Here is a 23491-nt window from a genome sequence, read left to right as displayed (position 1 = left end):
TTATGATTGGCTTTTCATTAGTTGAATATAAGATTGATAACATCAATTTTCATGAAATGAATATATTAAAACGATATTGAGAGATTTGTCCATGATCAAAATCATTCTCTGATCAGACTATTTCGAACGCACTTTAGTCTTATCAGAGGCTATTTCAAGCGCACTTCAGTCTGATCAGAGGTGGATTCTAGTGCACAATAGTCTGATCAGGGTATGACTTTCGAGCGCACAATAGTCTGATCAGAGGAGGTTTTCGAGCGCAATTTAAGCGCACACGGAGCTTCGAGCGCACGATAGTCTAATCAGAGGACACTTCAGTCTGGGTTGGTCTGATCAGAGGTCGCTTTGTCTGGGACGCTCTGATCAGAAGCCATTTTGGTATGGACCTCAACCTGGGATCTCTAGCTTATTTATAACGCTTGCAAAAAATTTTCTGAAGAGATTTCTCTAAAAATCATTTTTTTTGTAAACTCATAGATATATGTTGGTCTTCTTGAGTCTCCATAGATATATGTTGGTCTACAGTTTTGGTCTTCTTGAGCTTGAATTTCTTTTTGATCTTGTTTTTTCAGTTTCGGGATATCAAAATGGTCTTTCTATCTTGGAAGCAGCTTTGCTTTGATATCATCAGCAAATTTATTTTTATCGGTACTTGTAACAATCTCTAGCCGAAGTGAACACCTGCTATATTTGTAAATATATAAAATACGGCTTATTCTCCTTTCAACCGCAAATCATTCCTCTGCCCAGTTTCATATTTCTACATTTTAATTGATTTGGCTAACTGTTGTTTTTGAAAGAGGAGCTGAATAGAAATTAATTGCTGAAAAGAAACTAATTAATCATACTTTATTAGATTAATATAATCACTCTACAAATTTTCACTCGGGTTGACACTTTCCAGTTCATGGCTTTACATTTTCTTCCACTTCCGTGAGGGCAATCAAATCTCATTGATTCAGAGCGAGGGTGGCGAATCTGAAATTATTTATTATTATGTATTTCGTGGCGTAATAAATCTTCTTTGCTTAATTAAATTGAGTCCGATTTAGAGTGCTTCTTGTGCAGCATCTTCTCATTTTTAAACAAACAATGAGTGCATTGAAATTTCTGAAGAATATGATACGATTGCAATGCCGTTTTATTCAAACCAAACCCCCTTACTTCAACCAGAGATTTTTTTTCGGTTGTGCCCAGTCTAACATTCTCTAGCTCAAAATTAAGGCTAAACTTTGAAATTTTTTAAAAAACTTATTTCATTACGACCATGAGATATAAACCCAAAATTTTCGCCTTAGTACAAATCGCGCGAAATATAGATACAAAGATTGAACGAAATTAATGGACAAGCTTTGCATCTCGCAAAAAGTATTACGCCATTTGCGAAATAGAGATACTTTAAAACTGTAAAATAGGTGACAAGTATTGTAGCTCGTTTCAACTTTTTTTAGGTATCCATTTTTTGCAATCAATAGTATCTCTAATCCAAAACTGAGCGCTTTATCATTATAGAAAAATGATTTAATACTTTCTAATAAGCACTTTAATCAAAATTTTATTGAAACTTTTACCGCTTTAAAGTGATTTAAATGCATATAATAAACACAAACAGCTTTAAAGACAAACTAATTAAAATTTAACTTGAGTGACAGCACTATACATTGCACTAGCTTTATCTAATTTTCACTGGCTGAATCTATTTTGTGGCATATATGGTGTACGTCCAAGAGCCATAAAAAACTGATTTTTTTTTCTGAAAAGTTCCTCGCTCAAAAAAAGCTTTTGACGATTTCAATGTGGGCATGGCCGATTTTTTTGTGCTTCAAAGAATCTCGTGTGTTTTTACGTGTGTGTGTATTTGGATGTGTAACGTGTTTTTGTGTTTGCTTGCGCAGATGTTCGTATGTATGTGTTTCTGTTTGCGTGTGTTTGTTCACTTTTATTCTTTAACTATAGTAGTAAGAAATGTATACACCCTGACTCACTTTTTGGCTCTTTTTACCCAAACGTGTTCAATCATGCGCGCGGATGAAAAGTTCTTGGCAATTATTCCCTTTTAGTTTAGGATTGTTGCCTGAAAATTTAAAACACTTACCTTAAATCGATTTTGAACGTGGCAGGTTTATAAGTTTATAAGGGATATTTACTCAAACTCCGTGGCTTGACGGTTATCATGTCTCTTGACGGTTATTTTAAGAATCAGAGGATATGAAACTAACACGTTTTTTTGAAGGACGGATTAGAACTTTTGAATTTTTTATTACTTGTAAGAGAGGAGTACAAAAGGATATCAATTAATAATGTTTTAATAAACACCTTTACTTACTCAGAAACGCGCATTGAATTAGGCATAATTGCGGATTATAGAGCAAAATGTAGTTACGTTGCGTGGGAAAACAGATACAAGATTCGAGCGGATTCGTGATTGATACCGCGCGAAAAATAGAATACATAACTTTTATCTCAATTTCGCTGTTAAAATTGGGACGATTCACGAACACGGCTTGATCAATTCACTTGAATTTTACCTGTTTTTGCTTAAATATCTATTATTTGCAACATCGCTTCATTTTCGATGTATTAACACAGGAAAAATGGAAAAGAGATACAGAGATTGAGCAAATTAGCCCCTGACGGTTTGGGTATACCTCTGCGGCGTAATGTTGATAACTTTGTGAAATAATTCAATATTTTTGCAAATGTTTGCCAATTGCTTTATTTTTTTTTTGCTTCGTATAAATAAAAGTTGGTCATCTAGGCCGAATAATTTTACACATATCTCTATTAGTGTGTATTTTACCTGTATCTAACTTGACTTTAGAAATCTCTGAGTCGTAGCTCAGAAAAGGATCAACATTTCTATTTCCGACAAAACTGGACCGGAGCTAGCTTGACTTTTTTCTGCAAATTTTTTCAAATTTGACGTTTTGAAGAAGAAATTTGCAAAGATTTACAAACTTGCTATTGTTGAGCAAAAATGTTCAAATATTTGCGAATTTAACAAGAGTTTTGGACTAGAGTTGTTTTCGCTCAAAAGTTCTGCTCTATCTCCTTGATCGACAAAAAGTGTTTTCGGTTGATTTTCAAAATTTGAATTGAAGTTTTCTGGTTTTTTTCTTCTTCGAATGACCTTAATGAGAAACCGACTTCAATTAACTCGAGTATTCTTCTCTTATTCGACGAATAGGATGCCAGTTCGGCACATGCGATTGGCTAGTCAGCAACTTGGAGTGTGTCACATTTAGCTGTTATCATTTTGACCTCATATGCAGTTTATGTTCCTCTGATTTAGACCTCCATTAAAGAAAATAACAGTTTTGAATAAATTTTTGATGCCCGGACCGAGGAATATTGCAAAATTTATGTAAGATCAGCGGAAATAGCGTTGACAAGTCGGAAAATTTGCCGAAATTTTCTTACATAATTTTGCGTCGAATGCGTTGAAATTAGCGTAGATCTTACATATTTTGCGTTGAAATTAGCCTAGATCTAACATATTTTGCGTTGAATTTAGCGTTGATTTTACACAAAAAAAATTCAGCGCGCAAAACTCTTGGTATGGGACTCGAACCACTGACCTGCTGCTTACTTGTCCCCTCTTCTACCACTGTGCCACAGCGGCTGAATTTGCATAGGATCCGCACTCAACAAATGGGACTGTAACATCACGTTTCACATAATTTTAGCGTTTCTAAGGGTAGATCTTACAAAATTCTGCGTTGAATTCAGCTTAGATCCTATTCGATTTTTGATTAATTTTTGCTCTTGTTTGATGTCTTTTCAACTCTTTCCAGTTTTTCTTGCACGCGACCGGTTTCTGATTTTTTGAAAAAAATCTCCAAAAAACTGCCCCCCTACTCCCAAGTACCCACCCCCACCCCCCCCCCCCCTCACCACACGTACCCCAACCTACCTCCCAATTGACCACCCAACTCCCATCCCCCGCGACGTATCCCCCCAACCCCACACAGACCCCCTCGAACCCCCCCCCCCCTCACGTACCCCCCACGTATCCCATCCTTCAGCACCACAAGTACTCCCCCCCCCCCGCCTCACCCCCCTCGTACCCCCTCCCGCACGTACTCCCAATGACTGCGCCCCCCTACAGACTTACCCCACTTCTCCCCCTCCCCCCGCGTATGCCCCCCCAAAAAAAATCAAAAAGCAAAATTATGTAGTGTCAACGCTAAATTCAACGCAAAATACATAAGATCTACGCTAAATTCAACGCAAAATATGTAAGATTTATGCTAAATTCAACGCTAAATACGTAAGACCTACGCTAAATTCAACACAAATTTTGTAAGATATTCGTTGAATGTGTTGAATTTATGTTGGGTCTACGCTAAATTCAATGCAAAATATGTAAGATCTACGCTAAATTCAACGCAAAATATGTAAGATATTCGTTGAATGCGTTGAATTTGTGTAAGATCTACGCAAAATTCAACGCAAAATATGTAAGATCTACGCTAAATTCAATGCAAAATATGTAAGCTCTACGCTAAATTCAACCCAAAATATGTAAGATTGGCGTTGAATGCGTTGATTTCATGTAAGATCTACGCTCGAGCGTTGATCTTACATAAATTCAACGCATTCAACGCCAATCTTATATAATTTTGCGTTTTTTAGCGTTGAGACCTCGGCCCGGGTGGTTTTAGCAAACGTTTTTTCTTAGGCAGTTTTGGTGAAGTAAGTTTTCACTTACCACTTTTTTAAATCTTGCAAATAGTCTTTTCGCCTGTCAAAGTCTAAGCCTGGTTCCTTACTGTTTAAAATAATTGAACTGACGGAAAAGCTTCATATAAGCAATGTGGCCGCTTTTCAGGCAGTGCACAGTGTAAAATGAAAAATGAAAAATACTATCACGTTGAAAGGCGACCAATCATTGCTTAAGTTAATCTGCGAATCGTCTCTGTGATTATACTCACCAAATATGCACATGAAGTTTGCCTCATCATATCAAAGTGCATCCGAATATTTTCTAATCATATAATAGAATAACATGAACTTGATTTGAAATCAACTGAAGCTTTCTATTCTGGTGGAATCTTCTGAACTAATCCGGGTCGAGGTTTGGCGTTGAATTTTCGTAAGAAATGCGGCGAAATGCGGTGAAAAAAAAATTTCACCGCGTATTTGTTGCATCTTTTTGCGGTGAATGCGGTGAATTATTTTTCTTCACCGTGTTCTCAGTTTTCTTATAAAAAAAGAATCGCCCATACACGGGTTCGTAACTCTGACCTCCGGCATGCCTTCAACTGCTTAGTCCATTGCGACAACTGTCACAAACATCTTTGAAGTTTCATGTAAATTTAAATCAGATTGAGTTACTTTGGAAATCATATGCGGTGAATATTTGTAAGAAATGAGGTGAATTTCGCGGTGAATTTTTGTAAGAAATGCGGTGAAATGTGGTGAAATATTTATTTTCAACGCATTCACTGCAATCACCGCATTTCTCACAAAAATTTGCCCAAAAACCTCGACCCGGGAATCGACTGAACTGTGATGACAGAACGGAGCTCAATCATTGGAGACAATGCAAAAGAAGCAAAATGAGAATTTAAATGGTTTAAAATTTCTGTTCATATTTCAAACCCGTTGTCTGCTGGCGAATTTTAAATTACTTAATTCTTCGCCGAGAAAATACCTATACAAAAATATTTATATAAAAATTGAATTTGAATTTGAATTTTTCCTGATATTTATATGGCACAAAGAAGTTTTGGAAGCAGCAGAATCAACTATTAAAAAATATAAATCCAGAGTTTTATCAGGAAAGGACGCTTGCAAATACTAACCTATCTTAATTAAGCGCCCTGATTTTATTTGAGGACAAATTTTTTAGAGTGTCATTTTGTATGATCAAGCTATATTGCAGTGCATTGACTAGTTTTTTAACTTTTTATACAGGACATGGTTTCTTTTTCCAGGTCAGGTTGTTTTTTTGTTTCCGTAGAAAATTTATCAAAATTCTACCGCGATAACACAGAGATGTCCGAGTTGAATTTCTCTTTGAGGTTATTTTTTGTATTTTGCGAGTAGTTTTCGAGCGAGTATTTTAGGAAAAAGTTTGATTTGCGGTCAAAATCTTGTTCATCATTTTGTGGGAATGTAACCCAAAATATGATTTAAGGCTGAATAAAAACAGGAGTTACTTGGTTTTTTTTTCTAAAGACAATTCTCAACATGTGAGAAGCTTATGTAAACGAAGCTTGTTTAACGTTGTTCCACCATAAATAAGAAGTCCATAATAAAGAATTGGTACCATCTTAATTTTGTAGGACATCAAATGGGTGTTGCGACTGCAAGTTTCCCTTAGCTTTGCAATCATTCTTTAATTTTAAACAAATGGATTCTACGTGTGTTTCTAATGTTACATTCGCGCTTAGAATTACAGCTAGATATTTGTAAATATTGCACTTCTGAACTGCGCAATTTTAGTAGTTTGTGTTTGACTTAGTTTCAAAAAAATTCATTCGAAATGTTTTGGAATCGTTTAAATCCAATTTTTTTTGATGTAGCCAATATAAAACTGAATGCAATTCAGTTTTTAAACCCTAAAAAGTTGGTCTTCTTTTGGAAAAGAGGCTGGTGTTGTGGGCATAAAAATACGTAGAACATAATTTACAAGCGTCCACAACGTCATTAAAGTACAGTATAAACAATACAGAACCCAGAACAGAACCTTGAGGAACCTATATAAGCATACTCATTTTTATCATTTATTTTCACAAAGTTTTCCAAGTTTTAGGTTTAGAGTGGGAACTGTCAGTGGATACTGGTTACAATGATGAACTTTTGTTTCAAATTTGCCACGGTTATAGAAGCGTGTTTTTGATGGAAAATTGATGGCGTGGAAAATTTTTTACACGGTTACGGTTTTTAGTTACGGAAGTTAAGGTATTGATGATCGATTTCAGAAAAGTCTCTCCCAATGCTAATGTCGTATTAGAATGAAAATTATCGGTTCTCCAATCACCAATAGCTTTTTACAAGAATAATTATGTCTTGAAATTTGGACTTAATTTCTATTTTGTAATGGATAATAAAAATTTTTTGGCTAATTACAACTCCAAAAATTAGAATTAGGTTAAAATTATTAATGAATTCCAGCTACAAATTTTAGGCCTTCTTACGAGCTTATTTCTGCGTTTTGCTTGGCAATGGTACATCTTTGAAAATGATATATGAAAAGTGAGATGTGGGACCAAAATTTATAACTCGTTTCCACAAAACAAAAAAATTTTGGAATTTACCTATTTGGACATTGACCATGTAATTTAGTTAGATCAGACAAGAACCAGATAACTAAAATCACATTTGAATTTATGCTTTGTAAAAGTGCGAATTGGGCTCTCGCACGTTGCTTAAGGAAAACATCTTCAGGAGAAATTCTTCCTACAGATGAAACAGCTTTACACGGTTGATTTTCTTTCTGAACAAACTTATAGATGGAGTGGTCATTATACTTTAAAGGATTAATTCTGCAATTTGGGTCTATAAATAGGTGCCACTTACAAAAAAAAATGAGATCACTGGAAATAATGGTTTTTTTTAATCGAAAAGTTTTCCAGATGTAATTTTCAACCTAGCGTTAATGTTTATAAAATTTTCTCAACTGTGGAGACGAAATCGTTCAATTTTTCTCCGGCTGATTGTAAGAAAGGGCAAATGCCTCATGCTCATCAGGAAAGATAGTAATCGTTGAGGCAATACCACTTTTTGGTGCAATTACGGAAAACTCTATCTAACAATGTGGTCTGTAAAAGTATTTAACTGGTTGTGAACATTTCTCCCTGTTGTGCAAAAGATATATTGCTATATTATTAATTTTTGCAATACAATTAATATTTTTTCAAAATTGAGCTCAAAGAGTAATAAAATTTTCAGTTAGTCAGCTTTGTTTATTTGTCATCTTTATTGTTTACATCGAGAACCTAACAATTTAACGTTAAAAATTGCGAAGCTCAAAGTTTCCGCATTCTAGAAGAACGTGTCGATTTTTTTCTAGATTACTCGCCGCTATCTTAAAATTTACATTGTATTCTTTGCGAAAATAACTTGAACTTCATTGTATACATGCCGCTTGCAGGTTGCATGGGATTTGGAAAGGTTACAGGTCACTTAATGTTACTTTACTCTGTGCTCTCATAACTTTTGGCTAATCGATGTTTTTGAGGCAATTCATGAGTTAGCACGATTAATTTTCAGGTTCCGTCGTTGTTGAAGAGTCAGCTAATTTCATTATCTTGGCAACTTTGACTACTAACGGCACCCTTTCCTCAGTTCTGATCCGGCTTCAATTAAACCTCAAATTTTTGAACAGTTTGGATCCTTTTAGTTTTTTCATGTTCCAACTACGATTATTCCGTCCTTTGATTGATTTCACAAATAATTGATCTTCTAGGATATAATTCGATGAAACTTGAATAGTATTTTAAAGAATTTTTTGTTCGATTTTTCTGATGTTTGTAGTTCTACAATTAGCAAATTTTATTATTTGCTAATTTTACGAGAGTTGAGATTGATAGTTTGGAAGTTAGACAGAAAAGTGAGAAGAAAGCGGAAACATAAATCCAAAAATGAAATAGTCTCGAGTTGACAACATTTGAAAAATTGCCGATTATTTTTTTTTAAATTGAACACACAACAATTTATATGCATCTTTGCTAATAATTCAACCTTGTTTGCGGAAAAAAAACCCTCACGGAAAAAACCCCCACTTCGTTTTAGATGGGAAATAAACCCCCACGGAAATAAACCCCCACTTCACTATTAAAGAGCTGCGCATTTAGCGCGTTTGGCGATGCCTCGCGGGCCATGGCCATGGCTCAGCGGACCGTGGGACTTGACATGAAACAATCTCAACCGAACAAATTATGACGACCGAAATTCAATTTTAAAATGGAGTTATTTTCCGTGGGGGTTTATTTCCTATCAAAAGTTAGGCGGGTTTTTTTTCCGTGGGTTTTTTTTTGCCTAGACCCGACTATTTTTGTGTACCGTCCCCCATTAGTTCGGTGCTCTACTTGCGCTGTTAAATTTTTGATCATTTTGTGAACTGAAAGCATGCCAAATATACAGAACTGAAATATGATTGAGCCACAATTTAGCAATAACTTATAAAGCGTCTACGTTTAATCAGGAAATTTCAATTTTTGGGTAATTGATCTCAGAGAATTAGTTTTTTTCCACAGGCTTTCAAACCTAGAGAAATAACATCCCAATATCCCAATATCTTCTAAGAATGTTTGCTCCAGTTGAAATTCAAAAAAAGGATAACTATTTATACAATTTGAAATATATTTTTTGATCTTACTTAATGTTGGCTTCATGCATCATTGTTTCTTTCGTCACACCCTCTTCCCCCTGCTTTTTTGTATTCTTTTCATTAAGGAGCACCTCAGCCTGGAGGCCACACCCGGATCAAACCTGAGCGACACACAAAACTTAAACCCTAATTAACAACTTCTTTGAAGTACAAAAATGCTGGATGCAATTTGTTGACAGGTGTCTCAAAGGAATTGTCAAGATATAGATCCCAGGTGCTTAGAAGCATATGACACGTGTTCGAGCTCGCTTCTCTTTTGTATCCGTAGATGGTGCGGTGATCACTGGAACTCTTGATATCTGCATATGAGTTAATCACACAGAGACCCGAGCTGTCATCTGAAAATAAGGGCCATTTGCCGGAAAAAAAATTTCAAATGAGAGTCTTAGTTGATGTCGGAAGCGAACAGTTATCTTGCAACATTAAAAGCATCAACTGGTACATTTTTTGGCAAATTCACTTAATTTTAATTGTTCTCTTGTCGAATTTTTACCCCAAAATGATGTATAAGTGTGCAATCGGGGAAATTTTTAGCAAATTGCTCTTTTTTTTTGGGGGGGGGGGGGGGGCTTAAACTTATGCAACGGTGGGGGCTGGGGGCTGGGGAGGGGGGGGGGGGGGGGGGGTAAAATGATGCATAAGTAGGAGGATAGTTTTACATCTTTTTGAATCTTCTTGGGAGGTAATTTTTGGCGGGAAAATATAAAAGTTCCCGGGTCGAGGTGTCACCGCCATTCAACGCAAAATTTTGTAAGATAAGCGGTTAATGCGGATATTTTTGTAAGATAAGCGGTGAATGCGGTGAAATTACATAAATCAGGCGGTGAATGCGGTGAAATTACATAAATTCACCGCTTCGAAAAAAAGTGTCCAAATTATGTAAGATAAGCGGTGAATGCGGTGAAATTACATAAATTCACCGCTCAACTTAGTGGTGAACTTACATAAATTCACCGCTTAGAAAAAATTGTTAAAGATGTTTGAGATCAGCAAAGAATGCGGTGAAATTAATGGTGAGTGTGGGAGGAATTGTTAGATTTGCCTTCCCACTAAAACTACCCCTTAATCTTACATCTTTTTGACACTTTTTCTAAGCGGTGAATTTATGTAATTTCACCAATAGAGTAAGCGGTGAACTTACAAAAATTCACCACATTTCACCGCTAAAATATGTAATTTCACCGCTAAAAATTGCAAATCTTACAAAAATTCACCGCGCATGTTTTGCAGAAAGTAGAGTGAATTCGATTTATATTCAAACAAAAAATAATAGAATTTAGTGAGAGATGGCGCAGTGGAAGAAGAGGTGGATGACATGCAGGAGGTGAGAGGTTCGGACCCTTCTAAGGGCGGTGAAATTACATATTTTAGCGGTGAATTGTGGTAAAATTTTGTAAGATCACCGCTTAGTCTAGCGGTGAACTTACATAATTTCACCGCATTCACTGCATTTCACCGCCAAATTATGTACGAAATTTGCGGTGAAAAAACTAACTTTTCACCGCTTATCTTACATATTTTTGCATTTTTTTCTCGACCCGGGTTCTCAAAAATTTTGGCAAGACCTTAGAATTGGTATGTGAATTGACGCCACTTTTTGAAACCAAGTATGGAAAAATTTAATAATTATACTAGTGATTCCATATCATACATTCAAATTTCTCTGTATGTAATTGTTATCAAAATTGACTTCCTTAATCTTCGTATGAATGCTAAGAACCGTAAAAGATCTTTATTAAACTTGTCAAAACCATTTTTTTGCCGTTAGCTAGCTGAGATTGTTATTTTCAATTTTAAAATTTTTAGAGCTGGTACCACTTTGACATAATCAACAATCGCTAAGTAGTGCTTCAATCAAATAAATTGTATTAAAGATATAGCTGACTAAAACTAGTATATTGCTAAACAGTGAAAAAGATTGACTTTGACTTTAATTTTGGTGTTTTGGTGATACGGCATGCAACTTATCTTCAAAATAAAAAGTAAAAAGAAACTTAGCAGTCATGGATTTATGCCTGGCATGTCCATGTCGCCTTCTGAAATTCAGCTTGGCTGTACAGTGATGGAACTTTTCGCCGCACTTTGCATCGGAGAGAAATCAAATTACTCTAATTGGTGAAACGATTGGTATCTTGTTACTTTGCTAGTTCCCCTCTTCCCCTCTTTTACGCTTTCGCAACCTAGAATGACTCAAAACAAAAATGTTTCTTTTTTAAATATAATTTAATTTTTATTACAAAATTCTGGCAGTACTGCAACTTTTCATACAAAACCGTAATTTCTCCAGAAGTTCACTCTAACTAAACTAAGAGTTTCCAGAATTTCCTCTAAGATTCAACTTCTCAATTTGTTTTGCTCAGGTTTTGATCAAAAGTTTTCCGGTATATCGTGTCCTCAGTCACAAAAACTCTCTCGCTCTCTGTTCCTCTCTCTCTCTCTCTGTCTACGGGGTCAATTCAGTTTATACTCAAGCAACACTCTATTATACTAGGGAAACAAATCTCTGAAGTTATCTTCTCAACTTGTAATCCAAAATCATGAAAATCTACAAGAGGGCTAATTTGACTGTTGTAAACGAATCTCTACTATAAAGTAATCCGTCTTGCTATTGCTGTCAGGCATTGTTTTTTGTCAATCTTATCTTAAGTAGTTTACTATTGGACTCCTCTGTAAACAAACCCACCTCATTTTATTAAATTATACCCAAGACATATTAATAACTGTTTTCTTGGTAATCATTATAAAACCACTTGAAACGTTTCTATGGCTGCATTCCGGCTATCAAAACCGATTGGCTGTGACCAGCTCCTGTGAAAAGCCCCCATTTTAAATCTTCTAACAAAATTTGATTTGGAAAATAACAAAAATTTGTACTCTAGGTTAAAAACCAATTCAATTATTTCACTGTACGGAAAAGTTACGGGAAGACCACTTTTCCTAAAAGCACAAAATTGTACTCCCACAGGCCAATCAAGGTTCACCAGAACCAATAGTGGGTTCAACTTATAAAAAACGATCGTCTCGAAAAATCCATTGATAGTTGAAGTAATCTGGAAAAATTAATGCTTTAACTCAAAATTCTCACGAGTAATGACTGCGCACACATCCTGGCAAAATTCGAAATGTCATACATAGCAATAAGTTGCAAACAATGAACAATATCCAATAAAAGTCTTTTGCATTTCAACTGATTTACAAGTCGCGAGTACCCAAAAACCGAAAGCTCCGAGCTCTTAAAATGACAGGCTGGCTACCTTTACTATCACCAATTGTTTCCGGCTATGATTCGGCTACCATTTAAGAGCCTTTCCGCTGCGCAAATGAGCAATTTTTCTAATTTTTTGGAACTCGGGTCGTCACGAAGTACCAAAAGTGAGGGCCGCAACCGGATATCAGAAATATCACCAGTGAAAAGACCTCAAATTAACCATGCGAAAATACTGCAGCTTGTACCCATACTCCATCAGAAATTCACTTTTTGCATCCCACAACAACGGCGTGTAGTAGTTCCTTGGGTGTTGTTCGTGTCTCAATTCTGACATGAAATTCGGGTTCCTCACATAGAAATTGTTCAATTCACCCACTTTCAAGTCAATCTGCCGTCAACTTTTAGAAAATATAATATAGCAGAAATTTCTTACTTCAAGGAAAACCACTTGTATACATGCAAAACCATCACCATGATAGGCCGTTCCCTCACTCCACGTGTGCGTACGATAGTGCCTAGTTTATACCGTTATTCAATAACTTAGCGGTCCATTTTCACTTAATAATGTCAAAACCTTCAAAGCACACTTCTTGTGTTATTAACTCAAGCGTCTGCAGTCGGAGTGACCTAAAAAACACGCACATTCGAGAGGACCATAAGGGATTCTTTTCATTGGATTGTGGTTAACTTCGGTTTAAAAAAATTAACAATGAGGGCATTTAGTTATTTTGGAGGCGGTAATTGTTAAAAACAATAAAACGCACTTTATTTACCTTAAGTCAAACTAATTCTACTATGCTATCACAGTTTCCTCTTTGTCTTATTATTCTTTTTTTTGAAGGATTCAATTCACTCAGTTTTATCTGATCTCGAAAAATGTTCTACGGGGATTTTGCGTTTTTTTTTGTGAAAGCTTGTTTTTATAAGACTTTGTGGAAGCTCTTGATTGTTTTTTACGCAAGGCTCAAAAGTTGTTGAACCGCGATGTAATTGTGGTAAATATGGTGTTCTAATTATGAGTTTCCTGACACTCCAATTCAGGTGTTCTACTACAACATCGGCAATCAGAACCTAAAAAAACTTACAAATTACCTGGCTAAGTGAGGCACATAGTCTGCAGTACAAATTAAACAATCTATAAACGCTCTGCACCAGATTTTGACCAAAAAAATGTTTAATTATTAAAAAGCAGATCCTTATTTGTCCGTGATAACATAAATTCCCCTAACATCCAAGAATAGGACTATGGATTGATTTTGTGGTGCGATCATAAAACTTTTCGAGAAGCCACTAATAATTAAGACAAAAAAGGTTCCTTATATTAACTTCATTATATCAAAATAAAAAACCTTTTTGCAAACCATTGTTTTAAAAGCTCATCCCAAAGGATTAAGTTCATAATTAATCCATTGACTATCAAACATTCAAATCTTTTTCAGGCCATCAGAGTGTTTGGAAATAGCTTTCGAGGTCCCTCTCGTCTTGCAGTCGTGTACTTATACTTTAAAACTTTCCCGCGGTTGAATGGATATCCAAATCTCAGCCGATTGTTGTATAAAACTTTCTTAGCTTTATTTGGTTTGATGGTTCCAGCTGGCCAATCAACATCATTAGTTTTACAATCTCAAGACTATTGATCTTCGTTCACAGTGAAAAACTTTTCTGTAGTCTTTTTCGAATCAAGTTTTTAATATACGCTTTAGGCATGCACTATCTGAAACTTATCAATGTTTCAGCCGACAAAAAAAAGGCATTATTGGTTAAAAGGCATTTTTACCGACTCCTCCAACTTTTCTTTCAACTGTGCAAAAGTACTCCGTCCACATTTTGCTTTACTGTCTTAAAAATGATGACTTCTCCAAATGGCCGACAATGAGACTGGCCGCACAAGGTCTGTCGTATCAGGTATTTCTTAATCACTCCAAAACCTCTCTTCAAAATCTCTTGTCCTCAATTCAATCACACTCCAAGCTCTCAAAGGATCGCTCCTAATGATTTGACACCTTTCGTAAATTCGCTGTTAATTGCAATCACATTGTTGCATTTTGATTTTTTCCCCGCTAAAACTTTTAAAAATTTACATTGTTTAGTGCATTGCTAACAACAATGTCCTCTCCATCCAAGACTTCTCTATCCAAAATATCCTCAAACCCAAACTCCTCTGAATTTTCATTGTTTAGCTTCCCCGTTACAACTGAAAATACAGACTCCATTTCACTTAAAGTTTGCTAATCGGTAACGTAAGACTCAATATTCTGTCCATTGTTTGTTTTCACTGGGATGAGCTCTTCCTTACCTCACAAGCTTCATTGCCCTGGCCAGGAAAGCCACTTTGTTGATTTAACGGATCAATAACCTCCCCCCAAATATTTGTCTTCAGATACATTTCCAGTTCAACACTGTAGCTCAAAATGCTAACTCTTCCACTTCGGTCCACAGTTTTCATGATAAGAGATTCCACAGGACGCATTTACCTTACAGTTCAATTCCTGAAGCAACAAAACCGGATTCAGCAATCACTTTGTCAGAATTTTGCGGGGCTGCAGACCCTCACGGGGGCTCTGGATCTTCACAGGGGTTCTGCATCTTCATGTTTTTCGCACAATAAATTGTCCCACTTTTCTCCTTCACTCTAACTATCGAATGATAAGATTGCTTTTCGAAGATTGGATTGTTCCACAATCGTATATAGACTGATACATATTTTCTGTCATTTTCATTTCTGCTTCTTTCGAGTTGATTGCCAAAGTCAACTTGGAAGGTCACTGTTTGTAGTTAAAAAGCAACCGCAAAACTTTGTCGGCAGTTACTTCAACATCTCTTCCTCCGTCGATCCAAGCCTCCTACCAGACGTCAAAATATGTTCACGCCAGTTTTCCTTATATATTGTTCAATGATCAAGGAAAAAATTCCACCTATTGACGTCCAAACAATTTTTTTAACCCTTTGGAACTCAAATTGCAAAATTTAAAGAATTTTCGAAGAACTCTCAGCTGTTTGAAAGACTTGCTTCTAAATAACGGCAAAAAGTTTGAAAAAGTAGCTTACACTTTAGCACAACTGTATTCTTCTGAATTTCAGCTACGCTGAACAGTGAAGAAATTTTTGTTGCCGAAAAGATCGACCAAATTAATTTAAAATAGTTTAATAATTGATGAAGCAGGCGCTATTTTGTTAACTTTGCCAGTTCCCATGTTCCTCTTTTGTACGCTGTTGCAATTTAGATGGCCACGAATAATGTTAACTCTCAAAAAATTCCATAAAATCATTTCTGGTGATATAAACATGGAAGCAAGCAAATTTCCAGTACTCTGTTCAAAAGAACAATCTAACAGCAGTTTGTAAACGGAATTAAATTGATAATAACAAGATTTTCGTTATTCATTTTCCAATTGAATATAACTAAAGTGCTCATAGTACTTCAGTGGTCTTGCATTTAGATTTTTTCCCGCTTTAGTGTCACTAAACTAAGCAATTTTGCAACCTTTTCTCTACGGTTCAACTGATCCAGTTGTTTTACTCTGGTCTGGATGAAAACTTCACTGCTATCTTTCATTTTTAGTAACAACAAGTCTCGCTGTTTCTGTCTCCGCGAGTGTCACTTGAAGTTTTACTCAACCAACACTCTTTTATCGCATCAGCAATGAAACCTTAATCTCTAGGCAAACATTGCAACTCCAAATTTAAAGTTGTCACTTCTGCAGGAAGCATTTTTTTAGTTTTGCATATAGTTCATTGCAAAATTGTGATCCGTCATTTAACTGATGTCAACCATTTTTCACTTCAATATTTTCTTTCCCTAGTCGAGCTTACACGCCTATCTTGTAAGATCTTGTAAGAATCTTGCAAAAAGCGCTTATCTTGTAAGATCTTGCAACCACACGCTTATCTTGTAAGATCTTGCATCTGCACGCTTATCTTGTAAGACATCTTGTAAGATCTTACAAGATAAGCGTGTGTAAGCCTTCTTGTGAAACTTGGCTATCCTGCAAGATGTCTTGCAAGATCTTACAAGATAGGCGTTTTCTGAACACATCGAAAAAATTAAGCAACTAAGAGAAACGGAATAAAAACGTACTTAAAAACTTTGTTTTGATTGTTTAACTAAAAGCTGTGAATTAAAAGGCAAAATTATGTTAAAATTATGGTTCCAATGGAATTTTTTTAGTTCTGCACCCGAGTGTTAAGAACTGTGAACAAATATGGTTGCTATTAATATTTGAGAAGACCACTGAAACAATTATTTGAAAATATTTCTCGAGTAGAGTAATTCAAATACCTTATTTACGGTGAAGTTGATATGAAACTTCTTGTTCAGGCCCGAGAGCAAAATTAATTTCCGGCGAGAAAATTAAGGCCTTGATTTTCTTCTTTAAGCTATGTGACAGCCTCAGTAGAAGTAACATTCTGCCATAGAACAAGATTGCAACCGATTGGAAGTTCGACACAATTGACCATTTACGATTTTCACCATGCGAGTAATTAATCACTGAAAAACGTTGTATTATCGCAATGCAAAACGTATTATTGATTTTTTTGTAGTAACTATGTGCTCTATCACTATCAATTGGCTACCTACAGTTAATTTTCGAGATACTTGCTATCTAATAAGGTTTCAAAATGAATGGAGTCACAGAAACGTCTCATTCAATGGAAAAAAAACGAACAAAGCATTTTATATCATAAGCTGGAAGGCACTGGAGGCGTTTTTGTCACTTTTTTTAGTGCTTTATAACCAAATCACAATTTGTATGAACAGAATAAACAATTAAAACGATCATTCAAAAAATGTTGTAGAGACGAGTAATTCAAATACCTTATTTTTGGTGAAGTTGATATGAAACTTTCTGTTTGGGCCCGAGAGCAAAATTAATTTCCGGCGAGAAAATTAAGGCCTTGATTTTCTTCTTTAAGCTATGTGACAGCCTCAGTAGAAGTGACATTCTGCCGTAGACCAAGATTGCAACCGATTGGAAGTTCGACAAAATTGACCATTTACGATTTTCAATATGCGCGTAATTATACAGTGAAAAACGTTGTATTATCGCAATGCAAAACGTATTATTGACTTGTTGTAGTAACTATGTGCTCTATCACTATCAATTGGCTATTTACAGTTGGTTTTTGAGGTATTTGCTACCTAATAAGGTTTTAAAATGAATGGAGTCACAGAAACGTCTCATTCAATGAAAAAAAAATGTCGAAGAAAACATTTTATATCATAAGCTGGATGGCACTGGAGGCTTTTTTGTCACCTTTTTAGTCCTTAATAACCAATTCACACTTTTTATGAACAGAATAAATCATTAAAACGATCATTTAATAAATTGCTTTGAGACGAGTAATTCAAATACCTTATTATTGGTGAGGTTGATATGAAACTTTCTGTTTAGGACCGAGAGCAAAATTATTTTCCGGCAAGAAAATTAAGACCTTGATTTTCTTCTTTAAGCTATGTGACAATCTCAGTAGAAGTGACATTCTGCCATAGAACAAGATTGCAATCGATTGGAAGTTCGACAAAATTGACCATTTACGATTTTCACCATGCGAGTAATTAATCACTGAAAAACTTTGTATTATCGCAATGCAAAACGTATTATTGACTTTTTTGTAGTAACTATGTGCTCTATCACTATCAATTGGCTACCTACAGTTGATTTTTGAGGTACTTGCTATCTAATAAGGTTTCAAAATGAATGGAGTCACAGAAACGTCTCATTCAATGAAAAAAAAACGAACAAAACATTTTATATCATAAGCTGGAAGGCACTGGAGGCGTTTTTGTCACCTTTTTTAGTGCTTAATAATCAAATCATACTTTGTATGAACAGAATAAATTATCAATACGATCATTCAAAAAATTTTGTTGGGACGAGTAATTCAAATATCTTATTTTTGGTGAAGTTGATTTGAAACTTTCTGTTTAGGCCCGAGAGCAAAATTAATTTCCGGCAAAAAAAATTAAGACCTTGATTTTCTTTTTTAAACTTTGCGATAGCCTCAGTAGAAGTGAAATTCTGCTATGGACCAAGATTGCAACCGTTTGGAAGTTCGACAAAATTGACCATCTACGATTTTCACCATGCGCGTAGTTAAACAGTGAAAAACGTTGTATTATCGCAATGCAAAACGTATTATTGACTTTTTTGTAGTAAGTATGTGCTCTATCACTATCAATTGGCTACTTAAAGTGGGTTTTTGGGGTACTTGGGACCTAATAAGTTTTTAAAATGAATGGAGTCACAGAAACGTCTCATTCAATGAAAAAAAAGTCGAAAAATACATTTTATATTATAAGCTGGAAGACATTGGAGGCTTTTTTGTCACCTTTTTTAGTGCTTAATAACCAATTCACGCTTCGTATAAACAGAATAAGCCATTAAAACGATCATTTAATAAATTTTCTTGGGACGATTATTCCAAATACCTTATTTTCGGTGAAGTTGGTATGAAACTTTCTGTTCAGGCCAGAGAGCAAAATTGATTTCCGGCAAAAAAATTCAGACCTTGATTTTTGTCTTTAAGCTATGTTACAACCTCGGTAGAAGTGCCATTCAGCTATAGAACAAGATTAAAACGGACTGGAAGGTCGACAAAGTTGACCATTTACGATTTTCGCCAGGTGGGTAATGAAACAGTGAAAAACGTTGTGTAATCGCAATGGAAAACGTATTAGTGACTTTTTTGCAGTGACTATGTGCTCTATTAGTATCAATTGGCTACTTACAGTTGGTTTTTGGGGTACTTGCTACCAAATATGGTTTTAACATGAATGGAGTCACAGAAACGTCTCATTCAATGAAAAAAAGTCGAACGAAAAGTTTTATATCATAAGCTGGAATGCACTTTAGGCCATTTTGTCACCTTTTTTAGTGCTTAATAACCAATTCACATTTTGTATGAATAGAATAAACCTTTAAAACGATCATTTAAAAAATTTTTGTGGGACGATTAATCCAAATACCTTATTTTCGGTGAAGTTGGTATGAAACTTTCTGTTTAGGCCAGAGAGCAAAATTGATTTCCGGCAAAAAAATTTTAGACCTTGATTTTCGTCTTTAAGCTATGTTACAGCCTCAGTAGAAGTGCCATTCTGCTATAGAACAAGATTAAAACGGATTGGAAGGTCGACAAAATTGACCATTTACGATTTTCGCCAGGTGCGTAATGAAACAGTGAAAAACGTTGTATTATCGCAATGAAAAATTCATTATTGACTTTTTGGAGTAAGTATGCGTTTTATCACTACCAATTGGTTATTTGCAGTTGTTTTTTGGGGTACTTGCTGCCTATAATGGTTTTAAAATGAATGGAGTGACAGAAACGTCTCAATCAATGAAAAAAAAAGTAGAACAAAACATTTTATATCATAAGCTGGAAGACACTGGAGGCTTTTTTGTCACCTTTTTTAGTGCTTAATAAGCCATTCACACTTTGTGTGAATAGAATAAACCATTAAAACGATCATTTAAATCAATTTTTTTGAGTCGAGTAATTCAAATACCTTATTTTCGGTGAAGTTGGTATGAAACTTTCTGTTTAGGCCAGAGAGCAAAATTGATTTCCGGCAAAAAAAATTTAGACCTTGATTTTCGTCTTTAAGCTATGTTACAGCCTCAGTAGAACTGCCATTCTGCTATAGAACAGGATTAAAAAGGATTGGAAGGTTGACAAAATTGACCATTTACGATTTTCGCCAGGTGCGTAATGAAACAGTGAAAAAGGTTGTATAATCGCAATGGAAAACGTATTATTGACTTTTTTGCAGTAACTCTGTGCTCTATTAGTATCAACTGGTTAGTTTTAGTTGGTTGTTGGGGTACTTGCTACTAAATATGACTTCAAAATGAATGGAGTCACAGAAACGTCTCAATCAATGAAAAAACAGTCGAACAAAACGTTTTGTATCATAAGCTGGAATGCATTTTAGGCCATTTTGTCACCTTTTTTAGTGCTTAATAACCAATTCACATTTCGTATGAAGTGAATAAACCATTAAAATGATCATTTAATAAATTTTCTTCGGACGATTATTCCAAATACCTTATTTTCGGTGAAGTTGGTATGAAACTTTCTGTTTAGGCCAGAGAGCAAAACTGATTTCCGGCAAAAAAATTTTAGACCTTGATTTTTGTCTTTAGGCTATGTTACGGCCTCAGTAGAAGTGCCATTCTGCTATAGAACAAGATTAAAACGGATTGGAAGGCCGACAAAATTGACCATTTACGATTTTCGCCAGGTGCGTAATGAAACAGTGAAAAACGTTGTATTATCGCAATGAAAAATTCATTATTGACTTTTTGGAGTAACTATGCGTTTTATCACTACCAATTGTTATTTGCAGTTGGTTTTTGGGGTACTTGCTACCTAATATGGTTTTAAAATGAATGGAGTGACAGAAACGTCTCAATCAATGAAAAAAAAGTAGAACAAAACATTTTATATCATAAGCTGGAAGACACTGGAGGCTTTTTTGTCACCTTTTTTAGTGCTTAATAAGCAATTCACACTTTGTGTGAATAGAATAACCATTAAAACGATCATTTAAATCATTTTTTTTGAGGCGAGTAATTCAAATACCTTATTTTCGGTGAAGTTGGTATGAAACTTTCTGTTTAGGCCAGAGAGCAAAATTGATTTCCGGCAAAAAAAAGACCTTGGTTTTCGTCTTTAAGCTATGTTACAGCCTCAGTAGAAGTGCCATTCTGCTATAGACCAAGATTAAAAAGGATTGGAAGGTTGAGAAAATTGACCATTTACGATTTTCGCCAGGTGCGTAATGAAACAGTGAAAAACGTTGTATAATCGCAATGGAAAACGTATTATTGACTTTTTTGCAGTAACTCTGTGCTCTATTAGTATCAACTGGTTAGTTTCAGTTAGTTGTTGGGGTATTTATTACTAAATATGATTTCAAAATGAATGGAGTCACAGAAACGTCTCATTCAATGAAAAAAAAGTCGAACAAAACGTTTTGTATCATAAGCTGGAATGCACTTTAGGCCATTTTGTCACCTTTTTTAGTGCTTAATAACCAATTCACATTTCGTATGAAGAGAATAAACCATTAAACCGATCATTTAATAAATTTTCTTGGGACGATTAATCCAAATACCTTATTTTCGGTGAAGTTGGTATGAAACTTTCTGTTTAGGCCAGAGAGCAAAATTGATTTCCGGCAAAAAAATTTTAGACCTTGATTTTTGTCTTTAAGCTATGTTACAGCCTCAGTAGAAGTGCCACTCTGCTATAGAACAAGATTAAAACGGATTGGAAGGCCGACAAAATTGACCATTTACGATTTTCGCCAGATGCGTAATGAAACAGTGAAAAACCTTGTATAATCGAAATGAAAAACGTATTATTGACTTTTTTGCAGTAACTCTGTGCTCTCTTAGTATCAACTGGTTAGTGTTAGTTGGTTCTTGGGGTACTTGCTACCTAATATGGTTTTAAAATGAATGGGGTCACAGAAACGTCTCATTCAATGAAAAAAAGTAGAACAAAACATTTTATATCATAAGCTGGAAGTCACTGGAGGCCTTTTTGTCACCTTTTATAGTGCTTAATGAGCAATTCACACTGTGTGTGAATAGAATAAATCATTAAAACGATCATTTTAATAATTTTTTTCGAGACGAGTAATTCAAATACTTTATTTTCGGTGAAGTTGGTATGAAACTTTCTGTTTAGGCCAGAGAGCAAAATTGATATCCGGCAAAAAAATTTTAGACCTTGATTTTCGTCTTTAAGCTATGTTACAACCTCAGTAGAAGTGCCATTCTGCTATAGAACAAGATTGAAACGGATTGGAAGGTCGACAAAATTGACCATTTACGATTTTCGCCAGGTGCGTAATGAAACAGTGAAAAACGTTGTATAATCGCAATGGAAAGCGTAATATTGACTTTTTTGCAGTAACTTTGTGCTCTCTTAGTATAAACTGGTTAGTGTTAGTTGGTTCTTGGGGTACTTGCTACCAAATATGGTTTTAAAATGAATGGAGTCACAGAAACGTGTCATTCACTGAAAAAAAAGTCGAACAAAACGTTTTGTATCATAAGCTGGAATGCATTTTAGGCCATTTTGTCACCTTTTTTAGTGCTTAATAACCAATTCACATTTTGTATGAAGAGAATAAGCCATTAAAACGATCATTTAATAAATTTTCTTGGGACGATTAATCCAAATACCTTATTTTCTGTGAAGTTGGTATGAAACTTTCTGTTTAGGCCAGAGAGCAAAATTGATTTCCGGCAAAAAAAATTTAGACCTTGATTTTCGTCTTTAAGCTATGTTACAGCCTCAGTAGAAGTGCCACTCTGCTATAGAACAAGATTAAAACGGATTGGAAGGCCGACAAAATTGACCATTTACGATTTTCGCCAGGTGCGTAATGAAACAGTGAAAAACCTTGTATAATCGAAATGAAAAACGTATTATTGACTTTTTTGCAGTAACTCTGTGCTCTCTTAGTATCAACTGGTTAGTGTTAGTTGGTTCTTGGGGTACTTGCTACCTAATATGGTTTTAAAATGAATGGGGTCACAGAAACGTCTCATTCAATGAAAAAAAAGTAGAACAAAACATTTTATATCATGAGCTGGAAGTCACTGGAGGCCTTTTTGTCACCTTTTATAGTGCTTAATGAGCAATTCACACTGTGTTTGAATAGAATAAACCATTAAAACGATCATTTTAATGATTTTTTTTGAGACGAGTAATTCAAATACTTTATTTTCGGTGAAGTTGATATAAAACTTTCTGTTTAGGCCAGAGAGCAAAATTGATATCCGGCAAAAAAATTTTAGACCTTGATTTTCGTTTTTAAGCTACGTTACAACCTCAGTAGAAGTGCCATTCTGCTATAGAACAAGATTGAAACGGATTGGAAGGTCGACAAAATTGACCATTTACGATTTTCGCCATGTGCGTAATGA

At 35.2% G+C, this 23491-nt stretch overlaps 1 long non-coding RNA gene across 1 annotated transcript; it reads right to left on the bottom strand.

The window, feature by feature from the left end:
- Positions 1-912: 912 nt before the first annotated feature.
- LOC142340175 (uncharacterized) lies at positions 913-9606 on the bottom strand. The gene is made up of 3 exons (XR_012759060.1): positions 9518-9606; positions 4935-4956; positions 913-978 (listed from the first exon to the last, which is right to left on the bottom strand). It is a non-coding gene; the product is annotated as an uncharacterized LOC142340175 (long non-coding RNA).
- Between the last annotated feature and the right edge of the window lie 13885 nt (positions 9607-23491).

This window comes from Convolutriloba macropyga, chromosome 5 (assembly GCF_964194025.1).
Source record: "Convolutriloba macropyga chromosome 5, txConMacr16.3, whole genome shotgun sequence".
Taxonomy (NCBI): Eukaryota; Metazoa; Xenacoelomorpha; order Acoela; family Convolutidae; genus Convolutriloba; species Convolutriloba macropyga.
The sequence above is the reverse complement of the archived record's forward strand: the minus strand, read 5'-3'. Positions and strand labels throughout refer to the sequence as shown.